Source organism: Stegostoma tigrinum, chromosome 35 (assembly GCF_030684315.1).
Source record: "Stegostoma tigrinum isolate sSteTig4 chromosome 35, sSteTig4.hap1, whole genome shotgun sequence".
NCBI lineage: Eukaryota > Metazoa > Chordata > Chondrichthyes > Orectolobiformes > Stegostomatidae > Stegostoma > Stegostoma tigrinum.
The window spans coordinates 7,836,686-7,864,283 of record NC_081388.1 but is presented as its reverse complement, the minus strand read 5'-3'; positions in this window follow the sequence as shown (position 1 = coordinate 7,864,283).

Genomic DNA, 27,598 nt, shown 5'->3' with positions numbered 1-27,598 from the left:
CGCTACTGCCCTCGACAGCCTTGAGTTGGGTAGAGGACAAAGCTCCGTGTTAGCTGCTAGCGGCTTTCCGATGTGATACAAACTCTAGACCAACCCTTTCTAACTGGTGATCCAGTCCACAGTTAATTATCGAAGGTCATCTTCAGAAGGGAGACACAGAATTTTAGTGTACAGGAGGAGTCTATTCAGCCCATCATGCCTGCATCGGCTCCTCAAGCATCATTGCATAGTCCAAATCTCTTGCTTTTATCATCTATTTCCCAGTCTCACCGAAGGACATCAGGTGGAGAGAGTTGATAAACACTACTGATTTTCTACACAGGAAACGACATGTTGACAGGAAATTGGCCTGGAATGTTGAGCTGAATATCATTGGTCCCTAGGAGGTGGTTGGGGAAGCAAGGGTGCCTGGTTTGGAAGGGTGGGGATGAGGACAGTGCAGATCAACATCGTGATAGCCCAACTCGGATTGGCTAGTGGGGGTAAGGCGGGAGTTGAGTCTCCTCTCAACTCCACCATGATCTTATCAATTGGTAGAACAGACTCAAGGGTCCGAGTGGCCTACTCATGCACATAAAACTGCATGGCTCCCCTGAACAATCTCACCATTTGGGTACTTTAATGATGGAAGTGGTCAAATTACACGCTTGAGGGCAATTAACGGCCATTTGATATTCCCCTCAGTGCTGAGGCTATTTTCACACCACCTTCCACAGCCACAGGAGGGAGCTGGTGGTCATTATGGGACAATAAAGGGGCCATGGTCAGGGGAGGCAATGCCTGAGCTCCCCAAGGATATTATCCTTTCTTACACTTGGCAGTGACCAATAAATTTGATCTCCAGCTGCCAAAGGACCTGAGACTTCCTGACCACTTGGTGGCACTGTTGGGGCTTCAAAGCTTCAGGTGGCAACATCAATTCAGAGGCTGCGCAGGCAAAAAGTATTGACAGAGTCTTGACACTGTTCCCCACTTTTAAGCCTTGAAATCAACATGTCAATTCACCTTGTTTCTCTGTCCATGGAAGATTACTTCTAGAATGTTCTGGTCTTTTATTTAAATTTCTGTCAGTCGCAGAAAACAATGGTATGATATTTGCCAAAGGGATAAAGGAAAGGATAATAAAATGTGAGGCTGGATGAACACAGCAGGCCCAGCAGCATCTCAGGAGCACAAAAGCTGACGTTTCGGGCCTAGACCCTTCATCAGAGAGGGGGATGGGGTGAGGGTTCTGGAATAAATAGGGAGAGAGGGGGAGGCGGACCGAAGATGGAGAGAAAAGAAGATAGGTGGAGAGGAGAGTATAGGTGGGGAGGTAGGGAGGGGATAGGTCAGTCCAGGGAAGACGGACAGGTCAAGGAGGCGGGATGAGGTTGGTAGGTAGGAGATGGAGGTGCGGCTTGGGGTGGGAGGAAGGGATGTGTGAGAGGAAGAACAGGTTAGGGAGGCAGAGACAGGTTGGACTGGTTTTGGGATGCAGTGGGTGGAGGGGAAGAGCTGGGCTGGTTGTGTGGTGCAGTGGGGGGAGGGGATGAACTGGGCTGGTTTAGGGATGCGGTGGGGGAAGGGGAGATTTTGAAGCTGGTGAAGTCCACATTGATACCATTGGGCTGCAGGGTTCCCAAGCGGAATATGAGTTGCTGATCCTGCAACCTTCGGGTGGCATCCTTGTGGCACTGCAGGAGGCCCATGATGGACATGTCATCTAAAGAATGGGAGGGGGAGTGGAAATGGTTTGCGACTGGGAGGTGCAGTTGTTTATTGCGAACCGAGCGGAGGTGTTCTGCAAAGCCGTCCCCAAGCCTCCGCTTGGTTTCCCCAATGTAGAGGAAGCCACAGCGGGTACAGTGATGCAGTATACCACATTGGCAGATGTGCAGGTGAACCTCTGCTTAATGTGGAAAGTCATCTTGGGGCCTGGGATAGGGGTGAGGGAGGAGGTGTGGGGGCAAGTGTAGCATTTCCCGCTGTTGCAGGGGAAGATGCCAGGTGTGGTGGGGTTGGAGGGCAGCGTGGAGCGAACAAGGGAGTCACGGAGAGAGTGGGCTCTCCGGAAAGCAGACGGGGTGGGGATGAAAAAATGTCGTGGGTGGTGGGGTCAGATTGTAGATGGCGGAAGTATTGGAGGATGATGTGTTGTATCCGGAGGTTGGTGAGGTGGTGTGTGAGAACGAGGGGGATCCTCTTTGGGCGGTAATGGCGGGGGCGGGGTGTGAAGGATGTGTTGCGGGAAATGCGGGAGACGCGGTCAAGGGCGTTCTCGACCACTGTGGGGGGAAAGTTGCGGTCCTTGAAGAACTTGGACATCTGGGATGTGTGGGAGTGGAATGCCTCATCGTGAGAGCAGATGCGGCAGAGGCGGAGGAATTGGGAATAGGGGATGGAATTTTTGCAGGAGGGTGGGTGGGAGGAGGTGTATTCTAGGTAGCTGTGGGAGTCGGTGGGCTTGAAATGGAAATCAGTTACAAGCTGGTTGCCTGAGATGGAGACTGAGAGATCCAAGAAGGTGAGGGATGTACTGGAGATGGCCCAGGTGAACTGAAGGTTAGGGTGGAAGGTGTTGGTGAAGTGGATGAACTGTTCGAGCTCCTCTGGGAAGCAAGAGGCGGCGCCGATACAGTCATCCCAAAACCAGTCCAACCTGTCTCTGCTTCCCTAACCTGTTCTTACTCTCACCCATCCCTTCCTCCCACCCCAAGCCGCAACTCCATCTCCTACCTACTAACCTCATCCCATCTCCTTGACCTGTCCGTCTTCCCTGGACTGACCTATCCCCTCCCTACCTCCCCACCTATACTCTCCTCTCCACCTATCTTCTTTTCTCTCCATCTTCGGTCCGCCTCCCCCACTCTCCCTATTTATTCCAGAACCCTCACCCCATCCCCCTCTCTGATGAAGGGTCTAGGCCTGAAATGTCAGCTTTTGTGCTCCTGAGATGCTGCTGGGCCTGCTGTGTTCATCCAGCCTCACATTTTATTATCTTGGATTCTCCAGCATCTGCAGTTCCCATTATCACGGATAAAGGAAAGGACTCCATTTTCCGAATGTTAACCATTCACAATTTAGGTTGGACAAACAGAATATGATAATTATAGGCTAAAATATATTTATTTAGAAAAGCAAATACCTGAAGCAATGTAGTACCCTCCACATTTGCTGAGTTTATAGTTGAATAACTCAACACTTAGTCTTTAGAGGTGTTTGTGTTTAGTAAAATGCAACATTGTTTTGTAAAATAAGTCGACAAAAGCCTGTATCCCATCACCAAGTCACCTTATATTTTAATTTGGAGTGTCCTTGATACTGATCCAAAGCCAGCTCTCAGAGTGAACAGAATCTCTGACCCTTCAGTTTATATGTCAGCCAGGGCTCCCTGATTGGATCAGATTAACAACCCCACTCAGGGAACTCATATTCACTGAGGTTCACCTGGCTGACTTGGTTATAATAAGTACATCCCTTCGCCTTTATGTCCAAGGACATAGGCTTATTATATTTCTAGTAACCTCTCCTGAGGCATTTTCACACAGGGTCTGGTTCTTCTAACTCAGCTTCAGATAGGGACCATAGCCCACCTCTCATGCCAAGAGACTCTCAGAAGAAATTCATCCTCTTCATCTGCCAATAAAGACATCGAGGCTGCAACATCCGCCAAGTCCAACCTGCTCTCACTGGCTCTGAATTAACTCCACAGAGGGTGGTATCTGGTCACCAAAAGTCACCCTTTATTCACATTACATTGTACTTGCCACTGACCTGGCTTCCTCAGAGCCAGCTGTTAGAGTGAAGAGGAGGTCTGACACTCCTGTTTATATCTGTTAGCCAGGCCTCCCTGATTGCACCAAAGTAACAATGTCAATCAGGGAGCTCATATTCTATGAGGTCCACCTACTTGACCGCATTCCATCTTGTTGTCGCACAAGATGCGTAAGGGGTTTGAACTGAAGCTGCAGAATTGAAGATTGTCATTGCAGACCCCCCAGGCCATTCTGAACAGATTTTAGAAGGACCACCCACACTTCAAAGCTTTCCATTTGACAGATGAGATTTTGCCTGAAGGTATGTTTTAGTGATTTTCCTTACATCCCATTCCTTGATTCAAAGGATGTCCATGTGCAGATTTTGCTCAGGAAACTGGCTTTGAATGGTGAACCAAGTTAGATGGTGGGTAGTAAGTGGATTTAATTTTGGAATGGTTAAGTGATGTGCGAATAGTTTGAATCTACTTGCAGATGTATGAGGGAGTAATGTTTGTAACGACAGGAAGACAGGGGAAGGGTGTTGAGCAGAAGATTCCAATATATGTGTGTGTTGAAACAAAGACAGAATTTGGTGGAGAACCTCAACAGGCATGTCAACAACTGTGGGGAAAAGCAGAAACAGTCTTGGATCCAGTGACATTTCTTCAGAACTTTGCCAGTCAAGTGCACTATATTGAAATGAAAAGTGTAATAAAAAAGTGAGACAGGTGTTAGGATGTAAATGCAAAGGGATAAATCAAAACTCCCAGGCAGTGATGTGAATCTAAACAGCATTTATAGTATCCACACTTGGCCTGCTTGGGTCACAATTCTGATCTTTGTATTGGAACAGAAATATCCATAGTCTTGAAACAGAGCAGAAAGGGACAGCAGTTTGAAGTATCTGAACTGTGAAGTGATAACAAAGAGTTTGATATAGAATCATAGAAAATAGGAGCAGGTGTAGGCCATTCAGCCCTTCAAATGTGCTCTGGCATTTAACATCATCAAGGCTGATCATCCAACTCTGTATCCCATTCCTGATTCCTTCCCACACTCTTTGATCTCTTTGGCCCTATGAACTATTTCTAACTCCTTGAAAGCATTCAATCCTTTTGGCCTCAACTGGTCTCAGAGGCAGAGAATCCCACAGGCTCACCAATCTCTGGGTGAAGTAATTTCATCTCAACCTTTCTTAAGTGGCGATGGGTGGATAAGAATTGTTAGTTGTCTGGAACAGAAGGCTCAGTTAAGTTATTACCATGCATTCTCACATAGAAGGTTTTTTTTGGGGATCACTCCTTTAAGCTGAAGATTGGAGATAGGCTTTTCCATGACTAATGCTTTTGAGAAGTTGAAATACTTCTCCCCGTGTCTGTGTGGGTTTCCTCCGGTGATCTGGTCTCCTCCCACAGTCGAAAGATGTGCTGGTTAGGGTGGATTTCTGAAGAAGAGTCCAGACCCAAAACGCCAGCCTTCCTGCACCTCTGATGCTTCTTGGCCTGCTGTGTTCCTTCAGCTCCACACCTTGTTATTTCAGACTCCAGCATGGGCAGTTCCTACTATCTCTATGATTCTGTGAGGTCGTTGAAACTGCCGACAACAGTGCAGATACAGATTGCTGACCTTGGTGCTGAATTCGGCTTTGTCATGCCGCTGGCCATGATCCTCAATCCAACGGAGCACTGATGTCAATGGCAAGTATACGAGTTGCTGGCCATGGTCCTGACTTCAGCTGACTGCTGCCAGAATGGCGATGGTGCGCGTTGCTGACGGTCATCTAATGCAGCTCATGCCTGTTGCTGACCGCTGCTGAATTCTGCGCGTACTGTTGTCGTTGGTACTTGCTGGTTGTTGCTGGCCATGGTACTGAATCTGAAGGGGATGCTTTGCCAATTTTTTTTTCGTAATCCCTACACCTTGGAAACAGGCTAGCAATTATTGTTTATGTTAAAATGAGAAAAGGCTATTTGTGAAAAAGGCTCAAAAAAATCTGCTGGAAAAACCCAACAGGCTTATTGGTATTTGCTGAGAGAAACCAGGGTTAACCTTTTGCGTTCAGGGACGCTTCGTCTTCAGAAGGTTCTCACACTTGCTGCCAGACCTACTGACTTTTTTTCTGCCAGGTGTTGTTTTAAGTCTGATTTCCAGCTCAGAAATTCTTTTTCCGTTGTTTTGTGAAAGAAAAGTCTCACTGGGCTGTTCGTACCAACTTCTCTTACAAAATTAGTGCCTTAGCACAATGCCTTTGAAAAAACAAAGGAGTCTGAGTTCAAATGAATGGGTCAACAAATGATGGACTATTACTTCAATACATTACCTGAAATTTTAAAGAGATGGTGTCGATTGATCCTTGATTGTACATTCAAGATTATTCAGAAGCTTTAAAATCAAGAGATATGAGTTCAATTTTAGAGAAACGAAGATGCAATGTGATTTGGATAGAAGAGTGAAAAGAATTACCAAGGAGAAATTGGTGGTCATTCCTGTAAAGAAACATAAGAGAACATTGGGAAAAAATTGACATTTCAGGTAGCAGGAACATGAGATGGACCTTGGACTACCTAGAAAGGTTTCTAATTCTACCCTCGTGTATATTTTTAGTGGCCTTTGAGATGTGGCAAAAAATTGAGACCCACTTGATCTTTGTGCTGCTGTGAAATCTTTATGAAATGAATCAAAGAAGAATAGGAGTGATTTCTGCACCATGCTGGCTATTGTTTATTTGTCCAACAGCCTTGGCTGCAAAAAGGATAAGACTAGGTCATTACTGCTCTGTTGCATGTGTGATCCAGCTGTGCACAAATTGTTTGCTGTTTTCCCTATCCTCCTACAATTATTGTGCTTCAGTGCCAATTTATTGGCCATAAGAAATGGGCATAAAAGTCAAAGTGCAAACAAAAACAGTTTGGGTGATTCTACTTGACACTGGTTGACAGGGAGAAGGAATAGGAAAGCAAGAGTGGATGAGCACAAAAGTCAAAGTCATACTCCAAAAAAGGGACCCATCTGAACATCCCTTTAAAGTTTAACATACACTTGACTCCTGTGCAGCTGCCCATTCCCAGTCAAGATAATTGTTTCTGCTTTTTGGGATAATGAATTTTAATAAGGTCTCAGGCACTGTGTGCTGCCTGTGAAGTGTTGGCAGAAATGGGCCCTATTTTAATGCACTGTTTCTTTAATTTGTAGTGAGTGTGGTGTAGGAACTAACACTGACTCCATTGACAGAAACGAAGGAAATTTTCCAAAAATTGCAGCTTCCCTGGAGTGATATTGAATCTGCTGTGCAACAAAGAGCTAAAAATTATTTACATTTAATGGCAATTGAATGGCCCAGTTTCTGAAACTGGCCTTGTTAAGGAAAATTCATTGACATTAATTTAAATACTTTGTGCATTGGGAATCAATAGATGGCAAGGAATTGCAATTTGGAAATGAATGTTCCCATTATGCATGCTCCTGTAACCAGCATCAATCAATGTATTTCTCTGCGTATCTTCCATCCATTTCTCTCTTTTTGCTTCAAACATTTTCTGTCATTTTTGGTTCCACAATGAAATCAAGGGTGCTGCTTCTCCATGGATTTTCTGCTAAAGCAAAATAGTATCTCTTCCTCCAAGTAAACTGCTGCATCAGCACCCCATCTATCAACTTAAACATTTATTCCCTCCACTATCTATGCACATCAGTCACAAGTGCTTTCATATGATGTACATGTCATCAGGGCAACGATAGATGGGTAATTAATGCTGGGCTAGCCAGAAATGACCATATCCCATAAGGAAATACTTTAAAATTCATGTTAGCTCAATATTTCTCTTCCTCTAATACCTTCCAAAACCATGGCCTTGATTATCCAGAAAGACAGGGGCAAACATTTGGAAAATCTGCTGCCTGTAAATTCCCAATGAGCCATAAACCAGGTTGGAAACATCTAACCATTTCTTCAGCATCACTGGATCAAATTCATGGAACTTTATATTTAAAGGGTCCTACACAGATTGCAATGGTTCAAGAAAGCAGATTACCATTGCTTCAACCAACATTATCATGGATGAGTAATGAGTACTGGCTGAGCCAGTGACACTCACATCTCATCAAAGGATGAGATAAAAAATTTCTGTGAGCTGTCACACACAGGTTAATGGCTGGAAGGGTCTTCTTATGCAGAGAGCCAGTAAAGCAGGATGAATATCATGAACTTTATGCGTGCTTGCAGAGCTTCATGTGTATTTTAAAGGTTTGCAACACTTCACATCCCCATATTATCATTGCCCGTATGGAGTGACCTGTAGCTGAGAGGTAAACCTCACACCCTCTTGGCCAGAAGAATTGGGTTTGGTTTTTACTCTTGCAATCCCACCATTAATCTATCTGCCTATAAATTCCGTGCCAGTGTTTCTCTCTCAAAGGAGCAGCACACTGAAAGCTTGTGACTTCACATAAACCTGTTGGACTATGATCTGGTGTTGTGTGACTTCTGACCTTGTCCACCCTAGTTCAATACTGGCACCTCCACATCATGGCTACTCTCCACACGAGTGAATGATGACGAGGTAATAGTGGGGGCAACCAGGACAGTGGATTTAAGACCACAAAGATCATCCATGATCTTATTAAATGATGGAACAGGTTTGACAGAGTGAATGGTCTAATTCTGCTCCAACGTGTTATGGAGTCAAGAGCTCGGGCCGAAGTTTCAATTGATGTCTGAGTGAGTGTCCAATAAGGAGTCTTAAAACTAATAAGAGCCAAGAAGCACCCATCTTTTAAGTTGAAGGCTATTTTTGAGAAGGTGTTTCCAAATAGCAGAACCAAGGCAGCGGCACTGGGAAACCACTTCTTCGCCAATATGTGACTTAGAAATTCCACATGTTTGAGATTTGAGTCAGTCCTTCCTTAAAGGAACACCACAAAATATCTGGATAGTGGCCCTGACCCATGTTAAATCTAACATTCTCTTCACAGAAGGAGACAAGATGTCACTCCTCCCAAATTATGCTCTACCATGGAGTTTAGAGGATCCCATGTATTTCACTGTTTCTTATCAGATATCGCATTTGACTCAAGGCAATCGTCCATTCAGGATCGATGAATAGGGAACAGTTTGCTTAAGAGTGTCTTTTTACAGAAAGCAAGCAGTGTGAAAAAGAATGGGGGAGACACAATAATGGTGATTGCCATTATAACTGCTTCCCTCTTTATTTCATTCTACAGAGAATAAAATCTTAAATTTCTGAACTCTGATTTTTCTTCATAGATGCTGCCAGAACTGCTGAGTTTTTCCAGCAATTTCTGTTTTTATTCTTAATTTTCTGAACCCTGACAACTGAACCCAGATTGCACAATCGGCGGTCCATACCTGGTGTATTCTCTGAAATGTATTGCACTGGCAGGGGATGTCATTTCTAATGGAATGCTACTCAGGAAATTTGCTGCACACCACCCCCACTTCCTTTCAGGGATGGTTAGTACCTCATGTGTCCTGCAGACTCTACTGCAGACATCAAGCCTGTGAGTCAATGAGGTACCCCAATAGTCATAGCGAATCAAGCTGCTCAGCAGAATTCTAGCAATTATCAAAATATTCATTGGTCCAACTCAATTATAAGACATTTTCACCACGCCAGTATAAAGAACAAACATTGCTGGACAAGGGCAGCACAAAGTAAGATGCAGAGTGAAAATCCCTCTGCACTGTGACAACAAACACCACGACGATAGCTACAGCATGGGGTATAGATACAGTAAAGCTCCCCTTACAATCAGATACTCCCAGGACAGGTACAGCATGGGGGGTTAGATACAGAGTAAAACTCTCTCTACACTGTCCCTATCAAACACACCCAGGGCAGCGGCAATGCAGGACAAGATGCTGAATAAAACTCCCTTTGCCCTTTCCCTAAACATTGACCTTGACCCCTGGTTCTGACTGCCTTTGCTGTTACCACCTCTGCTGTTGTTGATCTTTGACTTGCACCCATGCCTTCTCCTGCCAGAGACAGCCTCCAACTTCGTCCCCATCCTCTATCACCATCCCAAGCCCCTCTCACCCCTGCTGCTAGCTTTGGAACTCACCCCCAAAACGACTCACCATCGGCAGACCTGAACGCCAATCCTCCGAGCCTAACAGTTATCCAACCTGACATTTCACCTCCTGCCCCATCTCCTCCCCACACTCTGCCACTATGACTAGTCTTCTCACCCCTGCCCAGCCCTCACCCAACACCTACACTCAGCACCTCTATTTGGACTGTGTTTCTTAAGCCCAAATAAGCCTACCATACGCAGTATATCACTTACTCCCTTTTCCACATGGCACCCTAACACTCTACCAACATGGGACACTATCCGCTCCCCACTTGTCATGATACCACCTGGAACCCAAATGCCAACCCATCTGGCATCATACTCTTACCTTCCTGTTGCCCTACTGCCTACCCTACTGGCACCATACCTTTGCCCACCTGGCACCATACCCTTATTCAGCTAGCAACCATCTTACTGAGTACCTTACCCGTTTGCCAGCTGACACCCCACTTAACTGACACCCTAACCCTTGCCAATCTATCACCCTCCTCTCTGTTAACCAACTAAAATCACACTTACTGTGCAGCTGTCAGACTGGCCCAAACAATAGAGGGAAGATTATAGAAGCTGAAGGCTATGAATAGGCGGTCACAGCTTGTCCTCCTTTTGCTCATTCCACACTGTGAGAGAACTGTCTGGATGGGTCAGTGAGAGATCTGGCTGGAGTCTCCTCTCAGGAATGTGGATCTCCCTACTTCTGCAAGTTTCTCTGTGTAATTACCACTGCTCAGAAAATCAGCCCCATGTTTAATAAACAACTTCTCATGAGGAACTTTAAAGAAGAGTGTTGTGTCAGTTTTGGTCACCATGTTGTATTATCAAGCTAGAGAGGATTTAGAAGACATTTACCACGATGTTGCTGGGAATGGGAGGTTTGAGTTATAAATTAAGGCTGGATAGCCTGGAGTTTCTTTTCTCTGGAACATCGGAGGTTGAGAGGTGACTTTAAGGGGGCTTATAAAAACATCAAGGGGATAGATAAGGTTAATGGTAGATGCCTTTTTTCTCTAGGATGGCAGATGTCTTGACCAAGGGATATATTTCTGAGGTTGAAAGAAGAGAAATTTAAAAGAGACATAAGAGGCAATGTTTAACACAGAACATGGTTCTCATGTGGAATGATCTTCATGATGAAATGACAGAAGCTGGTACTGTGACAATGTTTAAAAGACACTTAGATAAGTACACAATTAGGAAGGGTTTGAAGGGATAAAAACATGTGGAGCTGGTTGAACACAGCAGGCCAAGCAGCATCTTAGGAGCACAAAATAGCTTTTGTGCTCCTAAGATGCTGCTTGGCCTGCTGTGTTCATCCTGCTCCACACTTTTTTTATCTTGGATTCTCCAGCATCTGCAGTTACCATGATCTCTGGTAGGGTTTGAAGGGATATGGGCCAGGAGCAGACAGGTCGGACTAGTTTACTTTGGGATTATGTTCGGCATGGACTGGATGGGCTGAAGGGCCTGCTTCCATGCTGCATGTCTCTATAACAATAAGTTGCATGGAGGATCAGATGGACCATTTTTAAAAAAAAAGTCCTTCATGAGATGTTGGCACCATTTGCCTGGCCACGATTTATTGCCCATCCCTAATTGCCCTGGGAAGAATGCGGTGGCCCTTCTTCTTGCAGTCTTTGGAGTGCATGGAATTCCATAATGCTATTGTGGAGAGACTTCCAAGATTTTGACCCAACGCCAGTAAAGGTACGCTGATATATTTCCAATGGCTAGTGGCTCGGAAGTAAACATGCAGATGGTGGTTTTCCCATGTATGTGCTGCGTTCGTCCTTCAAGATGTTAGTGGTTGCAGGCTCGGAAGGTGCAGTTGAAGGAGCCTGGGTGAATTGTTGCAGTGCTTCTTGCAGATGGCACACAATTCTGCCACTGTGCAACAGTGGTGTAGGTTGCAAGTGTTGAAGGTGGCCGTTAGCATGTCAATCAACTGGGGCTGCTTTCTCCTGGATTTTGTCAAGTGTCACGTGTTTTTGGATCTACAGTCATCCACGCAGCTGGGGAATTAGTCCACTACACTCCTGACATGAACAACATCATAATATTTATTGCAGTACACTTCCAATGCAAATGACTGGGGAAAGTGATTTTTTTCAGGAGGCGTTCTTCAGCTGGATGCAATTTGGCTACTCTTCATTAAATTAAGGCCAACCTGATAATGACACTCATACTGATAAAGCATTTGGTTTGTTCATTGTGGGTTGTCGAAGCCCTGAGGCACGACTACGATGAGCCGCATGGCCACCTTCTGTGCTGTTTGTCATTGGTCAGAGGACAGTGCACCCACCTCCAAGTCAGAAGGAAGTGAGCTCACTCCCTACTGCAGAGACTGGAGCTCATTGTGTAGCCTACTCTGGTAGTGCAGTACCAACAGAATCATTCACTACTTCACTACAACCATTGTCTTTCGAATGAGAAGCTAAAATAAAGTCCATCTGACATGGATGCTCAATTTTGAAGAAGCTTAAGAATATTCTCCCTGACATTCCTCAATCCAATATCAACAAAGTCCATTATATAGTCAAATTATGACATTATGTACAATTTGGCTGACTCATTCTTTACCTTTAAATGGTGAATGCATTCCAGGGGAACATCATTGAATATTAAGTGCCGAAGGTTATGCAAATCTCTACATTGATTTGCTCTGGTCATATTCTGAGCTTCTAATTTTTGAGTTTTTTCATGGGATCTAAAAATAAAGGCAAAGAAGTAGGCCCTTCGGCCCTTCAAAATCATTACATCATTCAGTAAAATCATGGCTAATCTCATTATGATCTCAGACCTAATTTCCTGTCTGTCCCCCAATAACTCTCGATTCCTTTGTCGATCACAAATCCATCTGACGCACCCTTGACTAGGTATAAAAACACAGCTTTCCTTCTGGGAAAGAGAATTTCACAGACTAACAACTCCCTCAGAGACAAAAAAACCCAAAATTCCTCATGTCTGCAATTAAAAAAGAAACCTCTTATTCTCAAAGTACAGTTTCCAGTTTAAGTCTCTCCAGCAAGATGTATCTTTGCTAAAACTTTAACTGCATCCTCCCTGTCCAGTCCTCTTGAGATCTTACATGTTTCAATAAGATCTGTACTCTTTCTGTTAAGCTCCGACAGGTATAAAGCCTAAGCTGCTCAACACTTTCTTCATAAGTTAAGCCCTTCATCCCAGGAATGAATCAAGTGAACTGTCTCTGAACCGTTTCCAAAGCAATCATATCTATTTTTCAAGCAAGGAGACCAAACATTACGCCAAGGTCCCGTACAGTTACAGTTACACGTCCCGGCTTTTAGACTCTCACCTGGGGACTGAAACTTTCAGACAGTTGAGAACTCCTGGTTCATGTTGGCCCAGCCCTCAACTCTTTGCAAATACACCTTATTGGTCTTGAAGTTGTGCCAGGTAAATGCAAGTTATTTTGATCTCCTGTCCCTCTCTTTTCCTCTCACCTCTCCTGATTCTAGACATGTCTGATTTGATTTGCCACTTTTTTCTATTCATATTTTGAGATTTATTTGCACATACCTCAGAGTGAGATCAGTGCAAACACTATGCAAGTACAAAAATATGCAGTTATTTACGGCTCATTGTGCCTGTAAGTTGGATGTAGCAAAGAGGAGTACAGCTGACAGCATATATCACAATCTGTCAAGGCAATTGAAATATCAGCCATTACTGGGAACAGGGCCAGTGACCACAGAAGTGTGAATGAGACTTTATTAACCAAAATTCCTGGCACTCTCTACAGTGAGAACCATTGTAGTACTGAAATAAATAGTGGCTTCATGAGAGGACGTCTGTTTATCGCTTGAACGCATTCTGTTTCCCAGGAAGCAGTATTAAATCGCTGTCTGTTGAGGACATCCATCAGCCATCTGAGAAGCACCAATCATCAAGAGATGTTCCTGAATTCCCCGCTCAGTCGTTCTGACCCCAGCAGTTATCTGGAGGCCAGAAAAATCCTCTTACAAATCTCACCACCGTCACAATGGGTCAGTGTGGTAGCCTTGCGGATCCTCAGTCCATCTCCCCCAAGTGCTTGCTCCCCAACCAGCATTCCACCAATTACTGATTGTATGATGCCACTCCAGCTCCCTCAAATCTGTCATGGGCAAATCCTCCCAGCCCGCAACAACAACCTCTTCGGAGATTCCAATGTGTCCTCAATTCTGGCCCTTGTATATCCCCAATTTCCATTACTCTACCATTGGCACCCATGCCCAACACATTTGCAGCCCAATATGGGGAAAAATGGATTGCCTTATGAGGAAAGGCTAGGCCTGCATCCTCTGAAATTTCGAAGATTCAAAGGTGGCTTCATTGAAGATGTAGAGCCATGAGGGGGCTTGCCTTGGTGGATGTTGAAAAGATGTTTCTTGTTGTTGGAGAATCTAGAACAAGGGCTCACGGTTTAAAAATAATAGAGCACCCATTTAAAACTGAGATGAGGAAACATTTAATTCTCTCAAAGGGTTGTGAGTCTTTGGAATTCCCTTCCTCAAAAGACAGTGGATGCAGAATCTTTTAACAGTTTTAAGGCAGAAGGAGACAGATTCGTGATGACCAAGGGGATAAAAAGGACAGTGGGAGTTGTGTTCTTGAACCATTACAGTCCAGAGAGTGTAGAGCCACCCACGGTGCTATTGCAAAGATACCTGTTGGATTTTGACCCAGTGACACTGAAGGGATATGCAGTAATGTAGAGTTGAAATTAAAATCAGGTTAGCCGTGACCTTATTGAATGGTGGAGCAGGCTCAAGGGGCAAGAGGCCTACCCTTGCTCCTTGTTCATGCGTTTGTATTTCTGGCACAAAAAAAAGCTAAAGCAATATGCATGCTAGAGATATGAAACAATAATTTTAAAAAAAACAAGAAGTGCTGGAGAAACACAGATGGTCTGGTGGCATCTATGAGAGAGAAAGAATTGATTTGTGACTGAGTCTCAGAGTTAAGAGAGTGTGAGTCTGTTATTATTGCTGAACATGAAACATCAGCTCTGTGTTTATCTCCACAGACCCTACCTGACCTACTGAGTTGCATTCTGGACCTCTTTCTCAAAACCTGTGCGCCTCTCTAACTCTCATCACTTTTTAAGATGTTTCTTAAAGCCAATGGATCCAATTTTAACTTTGTGTAAGTTTTGAGTGAGCTAAAACCTTTCCCTATCGCTTTGGCAAAGAATTTGTTCAGCCATCCTACTATCCCTTTGTGTGGGGGCATATCAAATTCTGTTTTCTAACAATCTTGTATAAGGACCTGGAACATTTTAGGATGTTAAAGGTATTATCTAGGTGTAGTGCTGGTGTTATTGTTTTGATGGCATGTCCACTAATGTTAATCCAGTTTACCCACCTTCCTTCTTCCTCCCAGTGATCTCTCCAGAGCTTCCTTGTACTTGCTGTGATAGCTCATCGCAGCCCTGTTGCTTCACTTTACCCCAGACTTGTGAAATATTTACCCTCAAGCCATATGTGACCTATTGTCACCCCCTCCGATGTCGATGGTCCTTTGTTACCTGGGCATGTGAGGTGTGTGCAGCTTCATATCCCTATTGCCCTAAAGTACAGGACTTATGGGTAGCTGTCATATATTCTTTCTCTATAATACAAGCACAAGGATTTAGGAATATTGAAAATCCTCTTCAATAATGCAAGACATTGAGATAATAAAACGTATTACTTTATATCCAGAGTGTAGGTATCAATTATAAAATTATTACTTACATATTAAGGGCTCCTTAGGAGGTCACAAGTGTTTCTTCTTTATTCTTTCATGGCTAGGATAGTATCTATTGCCAAGCCCTAACTGCCCTCAAGAGGACCTTGGGAATTGCATTCTTGAACCATTATAGCCCAGGGAGTGTAGAACCACCCGCAGTGCTATTACGAAGATAACTGTTGGATTTTGGCCCAATGACACTGTAGGAATGATGGTATAGTTTTATGTCAAGATGGTGTGGGGCTGAGGGAGGAATTTGCTAGGTGGTGGTGTTCCTACGTATCTGCTGCCCTTGTCCTTTTAGAAAATAGAGATCAAGGGTTTAGAAGGTGCTGTATAAGGAGCCTTGGTGAGATGCATTTTGTAAATGGTTCACACTTGCCCATGAGCATCATTGGCAGGGGGAGTGATTGTTCAAGCTGATGAATGTGGTGCCAATCAAGTGGGCTGCTATGTCCTGGAAGGTGTTGATCTTTCAGTGTGTTGCTAGACCTGCACTCTTCCAGGCATGTAGACAGCACTCCATCACAATCCTGAATTGTGTCTTCTAAATGCTGAATAGGCTTTGTGTGATCATTAGGTGAATTTCTTGTTGTAAGATTCCTAAGCTCCAGTTCAGTTTCTGGTCAATTGTAACCCCCAGGATGTTGATAATGGAGGATTCAGTGATGATGAGGTAATTGGATATCAAGGAACAATGGTGATATTCTCTCATTGGAGATAGTCACTGCCTAGCACTCATGTGACTAGTTCTATTGATTGCTTATACAGGGCTCACCCACATTAGATTAATAAGTCCTTAAGGAAACCACATTATCTTTAGATATCTTTGATTATGCCCTTGTAATTCAATGCCACTTTATCAATCCGTGATAACTACACCTAGTTACCTTCCCCTCAATGAGATAAGCAACAAAGTCTGTGTGCTTGCTGATGAGAAACCAGTGAGTATCAGTTATAACCTTCCTTCCTAACGTTTTCAAGCACAATCATAACGCATGTCCATTTATAGTAGATTGCTTCTCTACAGCCTATTTAATGAAGCTGCAACGTAGCTAATATAGTTACTTAATCTCTCCTCATGCATGTTAATCAGTTGAGGTCTCCACTGCTCCAGGCCTGATCTTGGATAAGATAAGTATTAATATGTGACTGAATGTTTTGAAAGCTGAAAATGCCAATTCATTCTGGTGTTATCCATACTTAGATCTCTGCTGCCCTGACACTCTGTAAGGAGCAGTGTATGGAATTGTTACATCATGTGAGGAGGCCATTTGGCCCATCGTGTCTGCACCAGTTGTCCAATATAGATATTTTCCAGCCAATGTGTTCAGAGGTGTTCTTCCACATTTCCAGAGCAGGTGGGACTTGAACCAGGGCCCACCTGCCCCAGAAGTAGAGATACTACCACTGTGCCGTAAGAGTCTCACGGGCTTCAACAATGAGCATTACGATTTAATGTCTTTCACCTGAGTGTCCTAATACGTTGTATCTTTTCAAATAACCATCCAAAGTCATCTTGAATATCCCAACTGAATCTGCCCCCACCACATTTAAAGTCAGTGCATTCCAGACTCAAACCATGCAATCATAGAACCACTGCAGAATAGGAGCAGGGCATTCGCCCCATTGAATCCACACCGAGCATTCCATCCTGACCCATCCCCTTAACTCCACATTCTCCATGGCCGATCCACCCAGCCTGAACACTAGGGGCAATTAAGCATGGGAGCATCCGTTGGAAACACATGCAGACATGGGGGCAATGTGCAAACTCCACACAGATAGTTGCCCAAGGGTGGAATCAAACCCAGGGCCCTGGCGCTGTGAGACAACCGTGCTAACCACTGAGACACGCTGCCACATGACCTGCTGTGTAGGAAATAAAAGTGTTACATCACATTTGCTATGTTAGCAAATCATTTTAAGTCTGTACTCTCATATTTTTGATCCTTCTCTAAGTGGAAACAGTTTCTCACTACTAACTCTATCCAGACTTCTCATCGTTTCAGAAACAGCTGTTAAATCTCCTCTTAGCCTTCCTTTCTCCAAGAAGAATAGTCTCAACCACTTCAATATATCCAGTTTAATACTTCAAGGTGACTTAAACAAAATAACTGAATGGGCAAATGCATGGCAGATGTAGTATAATGTTAATGAATATGAAGTTTAATCTTCAATAGGAGCAACAGAAGGATCAGTGCTAATTAAATGGTGATATATTGGGAAGTGTGGAGATACAGAGGGATCTGGGTGCCCTTGTACACCAGTCAATGGAAGCAAGCAGGCAGGCGCAGCAAACAATTTGGAAGGCGAGTGGTCTATTTGCCTTCATTACAAGAGGATATCAGTTTGGAAGCAGGGATGTCCTCCTGCCTTTAAACAGGGCATTACCTCAGAGAAGATATGCTTGCCATAGAGGAAGTGCAGCAGTGGTTCACTAGGCTGATACTGGGGATGGCAAGACTCGCCTGTGAGGAGAGATTGGTTCAATGAATACATGTTCACTAGGGTTTAGAAGAATGAAAGGAGTTTTGATTTTACTTATTCGTCTAAGACACTTAGGTGCTGCTGGCTAGGCAAGAACTTATTGCCTATCATTAGTAGCACAGAGGGCAGTTAGCAGTTAACCAGATCATCTATGGTCTGCCTCCCCAGAATGTATGAAATTGTAATGCTGCTAAGCAGACGAGAAGCAGGGAGGATATTTACCCTGGTTGAGCAGCCTCGAACCTGAGGGTTGAGGCTCAGGATACATGGTCCATTTAGCACTGAGATAAGGAAGCATTTGTTCACTCAGAGTTTGGTCAACCCGTCCAATTGCTCAGCACATCCAACAGATTTGCCACAAACTACAGCCATAAGGCCATATGGCATTCATCGATATGACCAGCAAGGCTTTTGACTCAGTCAATCCTGCAGTGCTACGGAAGATGCTGTCAAAGGCTTCTGTTCAGTGAAATTCATCAGCATGCTCCATCTCCTCCATGACAAGATATCAGTGATGATTCTCACCAACGGTAAATGACAGAATGCTTTGCGGTCAAGACGGGGGTCAAGCAGTGATATATCATTATTCCCACGCTTTACTCCTTTTGCCTCAGCACCCTTACTCACCTTGTCATGAATAAGCTTCCCAGTGGTGTGGACAGAGTGTACAGTATGGATGGAAAACTTTTCCACCTCATCCGGATGAAATCGAAGAAGAAAACGTCACTGATCTCACTCATGAGGCTTCAGCAAACGAATAACAATGCTATTCAGAAAAGGCTCAAATTCTTTCCCAAACCAGTCTAGGCTAAATTCCAGTCCATGCCTCCATCAAGTTCAACAGAGAAATCCTCCAAAATGTGGAACATTTCCCTTACCTGGGAAGCTAAATCCGACATCAATGTGGAGAGTCTATACCATAGCCATTGGATGCATTAGGATGAGACTCTTCAATGACCCTGATCCCCATGTTGATACCAAGATTCTTGTGTATAAAGCAGTCCAATTCTTGCATATAGCCCTGGAACTTGGACTTTGTGTAGACATTACCTCAAGACCCCTGAGATGCACTATCAATGCTGTTGGAGAAGGTTTCTCCTCATTAGCTGTGATGGGCAACTTAACATCATCACTCTTGAAGCAGCAAATAGTTCCAGCATCAAGGCTATGATCATCCGAAAACCAACCAGCTGGGCAGGCCATATCCTTATGATACCTGAGGTCTATCGAAGTAAATCTCCTTTACCCAACTCAAGGAAGAACTAGAGGAGGATAACATAAGTGTCTCGGTTTCCCTCAAGGCTCCCCTCAAGAAATGCTTCACCAATGTCAACACATGGGAGGCCTTCGCTCAAAGGAAACTGACTTGGAGATAGCTGCTGTATGAAGAGACACATTCTTTGAAATCACACATTGTCAAGAGGAAGTATGTAAAAGGAACAGGTGAAAGGAATGCTAATGATCTCAAGACCACAGGCCAATTCCACCTCCCAGAAACACCTGCCAAACGTGTGGTGTAGGATGAAGATCTAGGATTGGGCTCATCAGCCACAAAGGAGCCGCAGAACCCCGGATGGGTGACAGGGAATTTCCAAAGTGGTCAATCCTACTCATGAGGACGTGATTGCTGATAATGAATCTGTAGAATTTTCTCCCAAGGATGTTGGGTCACTGAGTACATTCAAGAAAGGGGTTGATACATTTTTAGATATTAAAGGCATCAAAGAGTAAGGAAAGAATGTGGGAATATGTTTTGAGGTAGAGGGGCAATCATGATCATATTGAATGGTGGAGCAAACTTGAAGGACTGAGTGGACTACTCCTGCTCGTAGTTTCTATATTATCTTCACAACTGGAGTTTCTCATCCCTGGAACAATGTTTTAGAAATCTCTTATGCAGCCCCACATCTTCCTTTTGTTATCATCCCTCCAATGAAGATGTAATCTGTGTACTTGTTAATGAGAAACAGTGAGTACCAGTTTTGAACTTTCTTGTTATTGCTTTCAAGATCATTCATAACGCCTGCCCAATCTGTAGACAGGAGTCAAACTGAGGGCTAACAGTTCAGCTTAACCTCTTTGCTCCTGTGTCGCTATTAATAATAGTAAACACCAGGACACCGCATGCTTTACTAACAGCTGTCTTCAGCTATCCTGCGACTTTCAGTGGACTTTCAGGGCAGTACGGTGGCTTAGTGGTTAGCACTGCAGCCTCACAGCGCCAGGGACCCAGGTTCGATTCCAGCCTCGGGTAACTGTCTGTGTGGAGTTTGCACATTCTCCCTGTGTCTGTGTGGGTTTCCTCCGGGTGTTGCGGTTTCCTCCCACAGACCAAAGATGTGCAGGCTAGGTGGATTAGCGGTGCTAAATTGCCCGGCGTGTTCAGGGTGTGTGGGTTATAGGGGGATGGGTCCGGGTGGGATGTTCCAATGGGTGCTGTGGACTTGTTGGGCCGAAGGTCCTGTTTCCACACTGTAGGGAATCTAATCTATGCACATGAACACAGAGGTAACACCTGCTCCTGCACCCCATGATGGATTGCAAGTTTTATATCGTCCATCCACGTTCTTAATATCAAAATGCATCGCCTCACAACTTTTCCACATCAAACTTCATCTGCCATCTTTGATTTGCTTTGATTTACTTATTACTATGTGTGCCTACGTATAGTGAAAGTATTTGTTTGTGAGCTGTACAGTCAGATCATTGTAAGCAAGGACGTACAGATCATAGGGTGACAACAAAATTTAGACAGAGGCATATAAGTAACGTTGCATTGGGTGTGTGCTTGGCAAGATCACATATCTGCTGGCTCCACCAACCTGTCTATGTCTTTTTGAAGCTCAACACTGCCCTCCACGTAGATTGTAATGATTCCAAGTTTCGTATCATACGTAAATTTTAGAACTGTCCCTTGGTCAGCAGAATGATGAAGGAGCTCCTCCTCCTACCATGTATCTACTTGCTTGCATCTGTACTGATGCTAGTACATCAGTAGTCTCTTCCTCCAGAACCATCTGTTATCGACCAAATTGCAGTTAGTATAGCCCCGAGACAGTATCAGTTTCTCTGCCTCCAGTGACAAGTGCTGCCAGCAATATATCTATCCACAAATTCAGCTCTCAATGATGAAGGACCATGATACACCTTTGCGATAGTTTGGTAAAATGCGTTCAAAATTGGAAAATTAACGTAGAGGTTTAAGTTTGATTTGTGTTTCGAGGTTGTTAGTTCTAAGATGAGAAGGGCATAGTTTTAGTTTAGTTTTTTAGGTACTGTCTGAACTTCTGCCTGAAGTTTTTTTTTATAAATATGGTCTTTAAAACCGTTGAGGTGAATAGTTCAGTGCATGTGCAACAAAGAGAAAAGAGATAGCAAGGTGTCTTATGACACAGAGAGACAAAGACTGGAACAGATGCATCTGACCATGACGATGTCAGTAAGAGTGAATACCACACAGTCCTTGAGGAGATGAAGTCCTGTTTTCACATTGAGAATACACTCCATCATGTTGTGTGGCACTATCACCTTGCTAAATGGTACAGAGTTTGAACAGATCTAGCAACTGAGAGTGGCCATCAACAGCAGCAGAATTGTACTCCAGCACAATCTGTACACTCACGGCCCGGTATATTCCCCCACTCACCCATTACCGTCAAGCCATGGGATTGACAGTGGTTAAATGGAGAGTGCAAGAAGGCATGCTAGGAACAGCATTAGGCATTACTGAAAATGAGGTGTCAACCTGGTGAAGCCGCCAAACAATACTACTTGCACACCAAGTAGCAAAAACAGCAAATGATAGACAGGGCCTAAGCAATCCCACAACCAACACGTCAGATCCAAGCTCTGTTGTCCTGCCATATCCAGTAGTGAATGGTGATGGACAATTAAACAACTCACTGGAGGAGGAGGCTCCACAAATATCCCCGTCCTCAATGATGAAGAGCCCAGCACATCAGTGCAAAAGCTTTCGCAGCAATCTTCAGCCAGAAGTGCCTTGTGAATGATCCATTTCGGTCTCCTCCAGTGGTCCCCAGCATTACAGTCATCAGTCAATTCAATTCACTCCACGTGATATCAAGATAGAGTTGGAGGCATTGGACACTGCAAAGGCGACCAGCCTTGACAACATTCTGGCAATAATACTGAAGACTTATGCCACAGAAATTGCCGCTCCCCTCATTAAGCTGTTCCAGTACAGTTACAACATTGGCATTGATCTGATAATGTAGAAAATTGTCCAGGTATGCCCTATACATAAAAAGCAGGATTAATCTAACCAAGTCAATTCGTGTGCCATTAGCCTACTCTCGATCATCAGTAAAGTGATAGAAGGTGTCAATAACAGTGCTATCAAGCAGCACCTGCTCAGAAATAACCTGCTCAGTGACGTCCAGTTTGGGTTCTGCCAGGCCCACTCAGCTGCTGACCTCTTTACAGTTTTGGTTCAAACATGGACAAAAGAACAGAATTCCAGAGATGAGGTGAGAGTCACAGCCCTTGACATCAAGATTGCATTTGAATGAGTGTGGCATCCAGGAGCCAGGACAAAAATGGAATCAATGGGTATCAGGGGGCAAACTGTCGGTGGATGGATCTGACAGATAGAAAGATGGTCATGGCTACCGGGGTTATCTTAGCTCCAAGACATCTCTGCAGGAGCTCCTCAGGGTAGTGACCTCGGCCAAACCATTCTCAGCTCAATCATTGATGATCTTCCTTCTTTCATAAGATCAGAAGTGAGGTTGTTCACTGATGATTGCACGATGTTTGGCACCATTCATGATTCCTCCGATACTGAAGCAGTCCATGTTCAAATGCAGCAAAATCTGGACAATATCCAGGCATGAGCTGGCAAGCGACAAGTAAACATCATGCCACACAACTGCCATACTATGACCATCACCAATAAGAGACAATCTAACCACCGCCCCTTGACATTCAATGGAGTTACCATCACTGAATCCATCAACATCCTCAGGGTTATCATTGACCAGAAACTCAACAGGACTCACCATATAAACACAGTGACTACAAGGCTAGGTCAAAGGCTAGGAGTAGTGCAGCCTGTAGCTCACCTCCAGATTCCCAAAAGCCTGTCCATCATCTACCAGGCACAAGCCAGGGCTGCAATGGAAAATTGCCCACCTGCTCAGTAGCAGCAGCGTGTACTGTCTACAAGATGCACTGCAGAAATTCACCAAAGATGCCTAGACAGCACCTTCCAAGCCCACAACAACAAGGGCTGCAGATACATAGGCACACCACCACCTGTAAGTTCCCCTCCAAGCTACTCATTGTCGTGGCTTGGAAAAATCTTGCTGTTCCCTGTCGCCCATCGAGCCTGCTCCACTATTCAGTGAGATTATGGCTGATATGATAATCCATAACTCCAGGGTGGCATGGTTAGCACTGCTGCCTCACAGTGCCAGGGACCAGGGTTTGATTTCACCCTCGGGTGAACGTCTCTGTGAAGTTTCCACATTCTTCCCGTGTCCAAATGGATTTCCTCCGGGTGCTCCAGTTTCCTCCCACAGTCCAAAGATGTGCTGGTTAGGTGGATTGGCCATGCTAAATTTCCCATAGTGTTACAATTTAGGGTAGGGGGTTGGGTCTGGGCGGGTGCTCTTCGGAGGGTCTGTGTGGACTTAATGGCCTGTTTCAATCCTTGTGGGGATTCGATTCAAATTGCCTTTACTCCGACCCAAAATTCCCTTACTAATTAAAAAAAATGACTGCTTTTGCCTCAAACTTACTCAATGGCCTCACGTTGAACAGTCCTCTGCAATGGATTCAGTACGCTATCAGAGAAAAAATGTCTTCCTCATCTCTGTCTTAAACAGGTGAACCTTTACTCTGCGATTATGTGCAAATAACACCCATAGCTCCATAACTATGCTGTATGTTTCAATAAGGTCACCTCTCATTCTCCTAAACTTCAATTATTACAGGCCCATCCTGCTCAACCTCCACCTGTAAGACTCCATTTCTGACATCAGTGAACCTTCTCTGGACTGTCTCCAATGCCAGTATTTTGTTCCTTAGATAAGGAGGTCAAAACTACATTCCAGCCATGATCCCTGAAGTGCCCTGTACAGTTTTAGCTACACCTCCCGGTTTTTGTGTTCCATTTCCTTTGAGATAAAGGCCAATAAGCCTTCCCTATTGCTTGTTGGGCTGGAGATGATGGCGTGGAGGCGGATAGCAAGGCGGGGAAGGTGGGAATCTTCCAGACGGAAGTTTTTTGGCGTTTTTTGACCTTTGATTTACAGTTATTTTACAATCCAACAAGGCTTGAACACACAGGCCAGCAGCAATTGCAAACTCTGGCAGCACAGCAAATGTGCTGAAACTGCACCAGAAGGGCTCCAAAGATGACGAGTGGGCCACTGCAGCAGCTTGTAATTGAGATGGGCAATCTGTGTGTAACAGATGTTAATTGATCAGAGATGCGGCTAGAGTTTTGAAAGGGAAACCATTAGCACTTTGCTTTTCGCCAGTTGTGTCAATTGTGTTATTTTGTATTGAGGCGTCATGTGCATTTCTGTAACAGTTAGTGAGAGCTGAACACACGGCCAGAGATTTTTGTCCATAGACCCCATCTTCTATTTTTAGGATTCAAATAGTTTTGATACAGAATGAACTGTTTGCTGTTGAAATAATAACCAAAGGGATGCACAAGAAAGACAGTCAGTAGCAGAAATGGAAGGCTCTTCCGGACAAGATATTTTTAAAGCAGGGTCTTCTTACTGCTTGAAACGATGGTGGAAGATGATGAAGGCTTGTGAGCGTTTGGGACTCTCTTGAAACAGAAGGAGGCAGAATATTTTTAAGGCGGGTGGAGAGATTCTTATTCAGGGAGAAGGCTTGCAGGTTCTTGTGGTTTTCAGGTCTGAGAAGTTGAAGTTACAATCAGCTCAGTGATGATTTCATGGGATGGTGAAACAGAGTCAAAAGGCTGAATGGCCTATTCCTGATTTGAATGTGCTGTTATGGGCCAGATCGGACCTCCTCAAAATATTTTAAGGAGGCAGCCTAGACCCTAAATGTTTCTTAGTTTAAAGGCAAATGTCAGGTGCAGTTTTCCAGATGCATTTCAATTGGTCAGACTGCTCAATTTTAAGCAAAACAATTTATTTAAACTCTATAGTTAAAATACAACAAAGAACTTAGAATAACAACTCAATTGGAAAACTTAACAGAATAATAGATAATATGTCTATAGCTTATTAACTGTTCCAATATAGTAATATCCCATAAACACACCTCTTGGCAAAAAGGCAAATTCAGAAGTCAGATTTTTCTGCATGCATCCCCTGCAGTAGGAAGAGAAACCCTAGCTTCTACCTGTAACTAAGAGAGGGAAAAATAGCTCCTACTTCTTCAAGACTCAAGCAATTTTGGCTGAATCTAAAAGATAAATAAAACCTAGAAATCTTGGTCTGTGAGTGCTGGCCACACCCATTCAGGCTGCTTATATTGTTCCAACTTTAAAAAGCCCAAGGCCTCCCAAGCTGTTTACTTATGGGCCTTCACTAGCCAGCTCCTTGTCTCTGCCTTAAAACCTCTTAATGCCACAGCATTCTCACAGCGTGTCTAAAATTCAACTTTGCAAAGGAACAGTATATTTTTATCCATAAAGGAACAATATTTAAAATATTCGGCCTGGAGTCCAGTTACTAGTGGTGTGCCTCAAGGATCTACTTTGGGACCACTGCTGTTTGTCATTTTTATAAATGACTTGGACACAGGCATTGGTGGATGGGTTAGTAAGTTTGCAGATGACACTAAAGTCGGTGGAGTGGTGGACAGTGTGGAAGAATGTTGCAGGTTGCAGGGAGACTTGGATAAACTGCAGAATTGGGCTGAAAGGTGGCAAATGGAGTTCAATGCAGATAAATGTGAGGTGATTCACTTTGGGAAGAATAATAGGAAGGCAGAATACTGGGCCAATGGAAAGATTCTTGGTAGTGTGAATGGGCAGAGGGATCTTGGTGTCCATGTACATAGATCGCTGAAAGTTGCCACCCAGGTTGACAGTCCTGTTAGGAAGGCATACGGTGTGTTAGGTTTTATTGGTAGAGGGATTGAGTTCCGGAGCCGTGATGTCATGCTGCAACTGTGCAAAACGCTAGTGCGGCCTCACTTGGAATATTGTGTGCAGTTCTGGTCGCCCCATTACAGGGAGGCTGTGGAAACATTGGAAAAGGTGCAGAGGAGATTTACCAGGATGTTGCCTGGTCTGGAGTGAAGGCCTTATGAAGAAAGGCTGAGGGACTTGGGTCTGTTCTCATTGGAGAGAAGAAGGCTAGGAGGTGATTTAATAGAGACATACAAGATGATCAGAGGATTAGATAGAGTGGACAGTGAAAGTCTTTTTCCGAGGATGATGACTTCAGCTTGTACGAGGGGGCATGGCTGCAAATTGAGGGGTGATAGATTTAAGACGGATGTCTGAGGTAGGTTCTTTACTCAGAGAGTGGTAAGGGCATGGAACGCCCTGCCTGCCAATGTAGTTAACTCAGCTACATTAGGGGCATTTAAACAGTCCTTGGATAAGCATATGGATAATGATGGGATAGTGTAGGGGGCTGGGCTTAGATTGGCTCACAGGTTGGTGCAACATCGAGGGCTGAAGGGCCTGTTCTGTGCCGTATTGTTCTATGTTCTATGTTCTATGTTCTAACAACATGCAGGCTACATGGGATGAATAAAATACCTCTAGAAAAAGCTGGAGTTAAAGTTACGGCAGACTGATCTTCAACTGTCCCATAAGTTGTCAAAATAAAATTGCTTCCATGCAACATCAAACTCATCCCATCTCAGGAGGAACATCTTCCTGCACACAAGTTCGTACCAATATCAAGGCTTCATCTGCCTTGATCAGCGACTGAAGATGCACAACTAAGTTGACTCCATGACTCCATGATGCCAGTGAGCCAAGGACCAAAGGCATTCCATCAGCCTGGGCTGGATTTGAAATGGGCTCAGTAGGTAAATGGGCAATGTCTGAGTCAGTTGGCCATACTCACAAATTTTGCAATTTTCTCTCCCACCCCCTTAGCTTTCTCCAGGAGACTGCTGATTTGAAGTGACTTGTGAAAGAACCAAAGGGGCATAAGGTCAATCTCTGTCATGTGACAAGGATTTAAGAGTTGGGAATATAATGCCAGAATGTATGGCAAATGTAATCATGCTCTCAAAATGGAAACAGATAATTATCCGAAGAGATAGAATGCCAGAGGGAAAAGGCAAGGGAGTGGGAGTCCCTGAATCGTTCTTGCAGAGAAACAGTACAGACATAACAGACGGAATGGCATCTTTCTGTGCAGTAACCATTCCAACATTCTATGACCCAAAGGAAAAGAAACAGTTACCTTTAGGAAAGAAAGTTCTGGTCATACTGGAGTCTCATTTTGAAGGCAATGAGTTGGACTAATGTATCTTATTTGCCAGTTTTAATGGCTTTTCATTCTGGGGTGGCAGACAATGAGGTTAGATTCCACCAGTTCTGAGGAACGGTCGCCAGACCCGAAACGTTA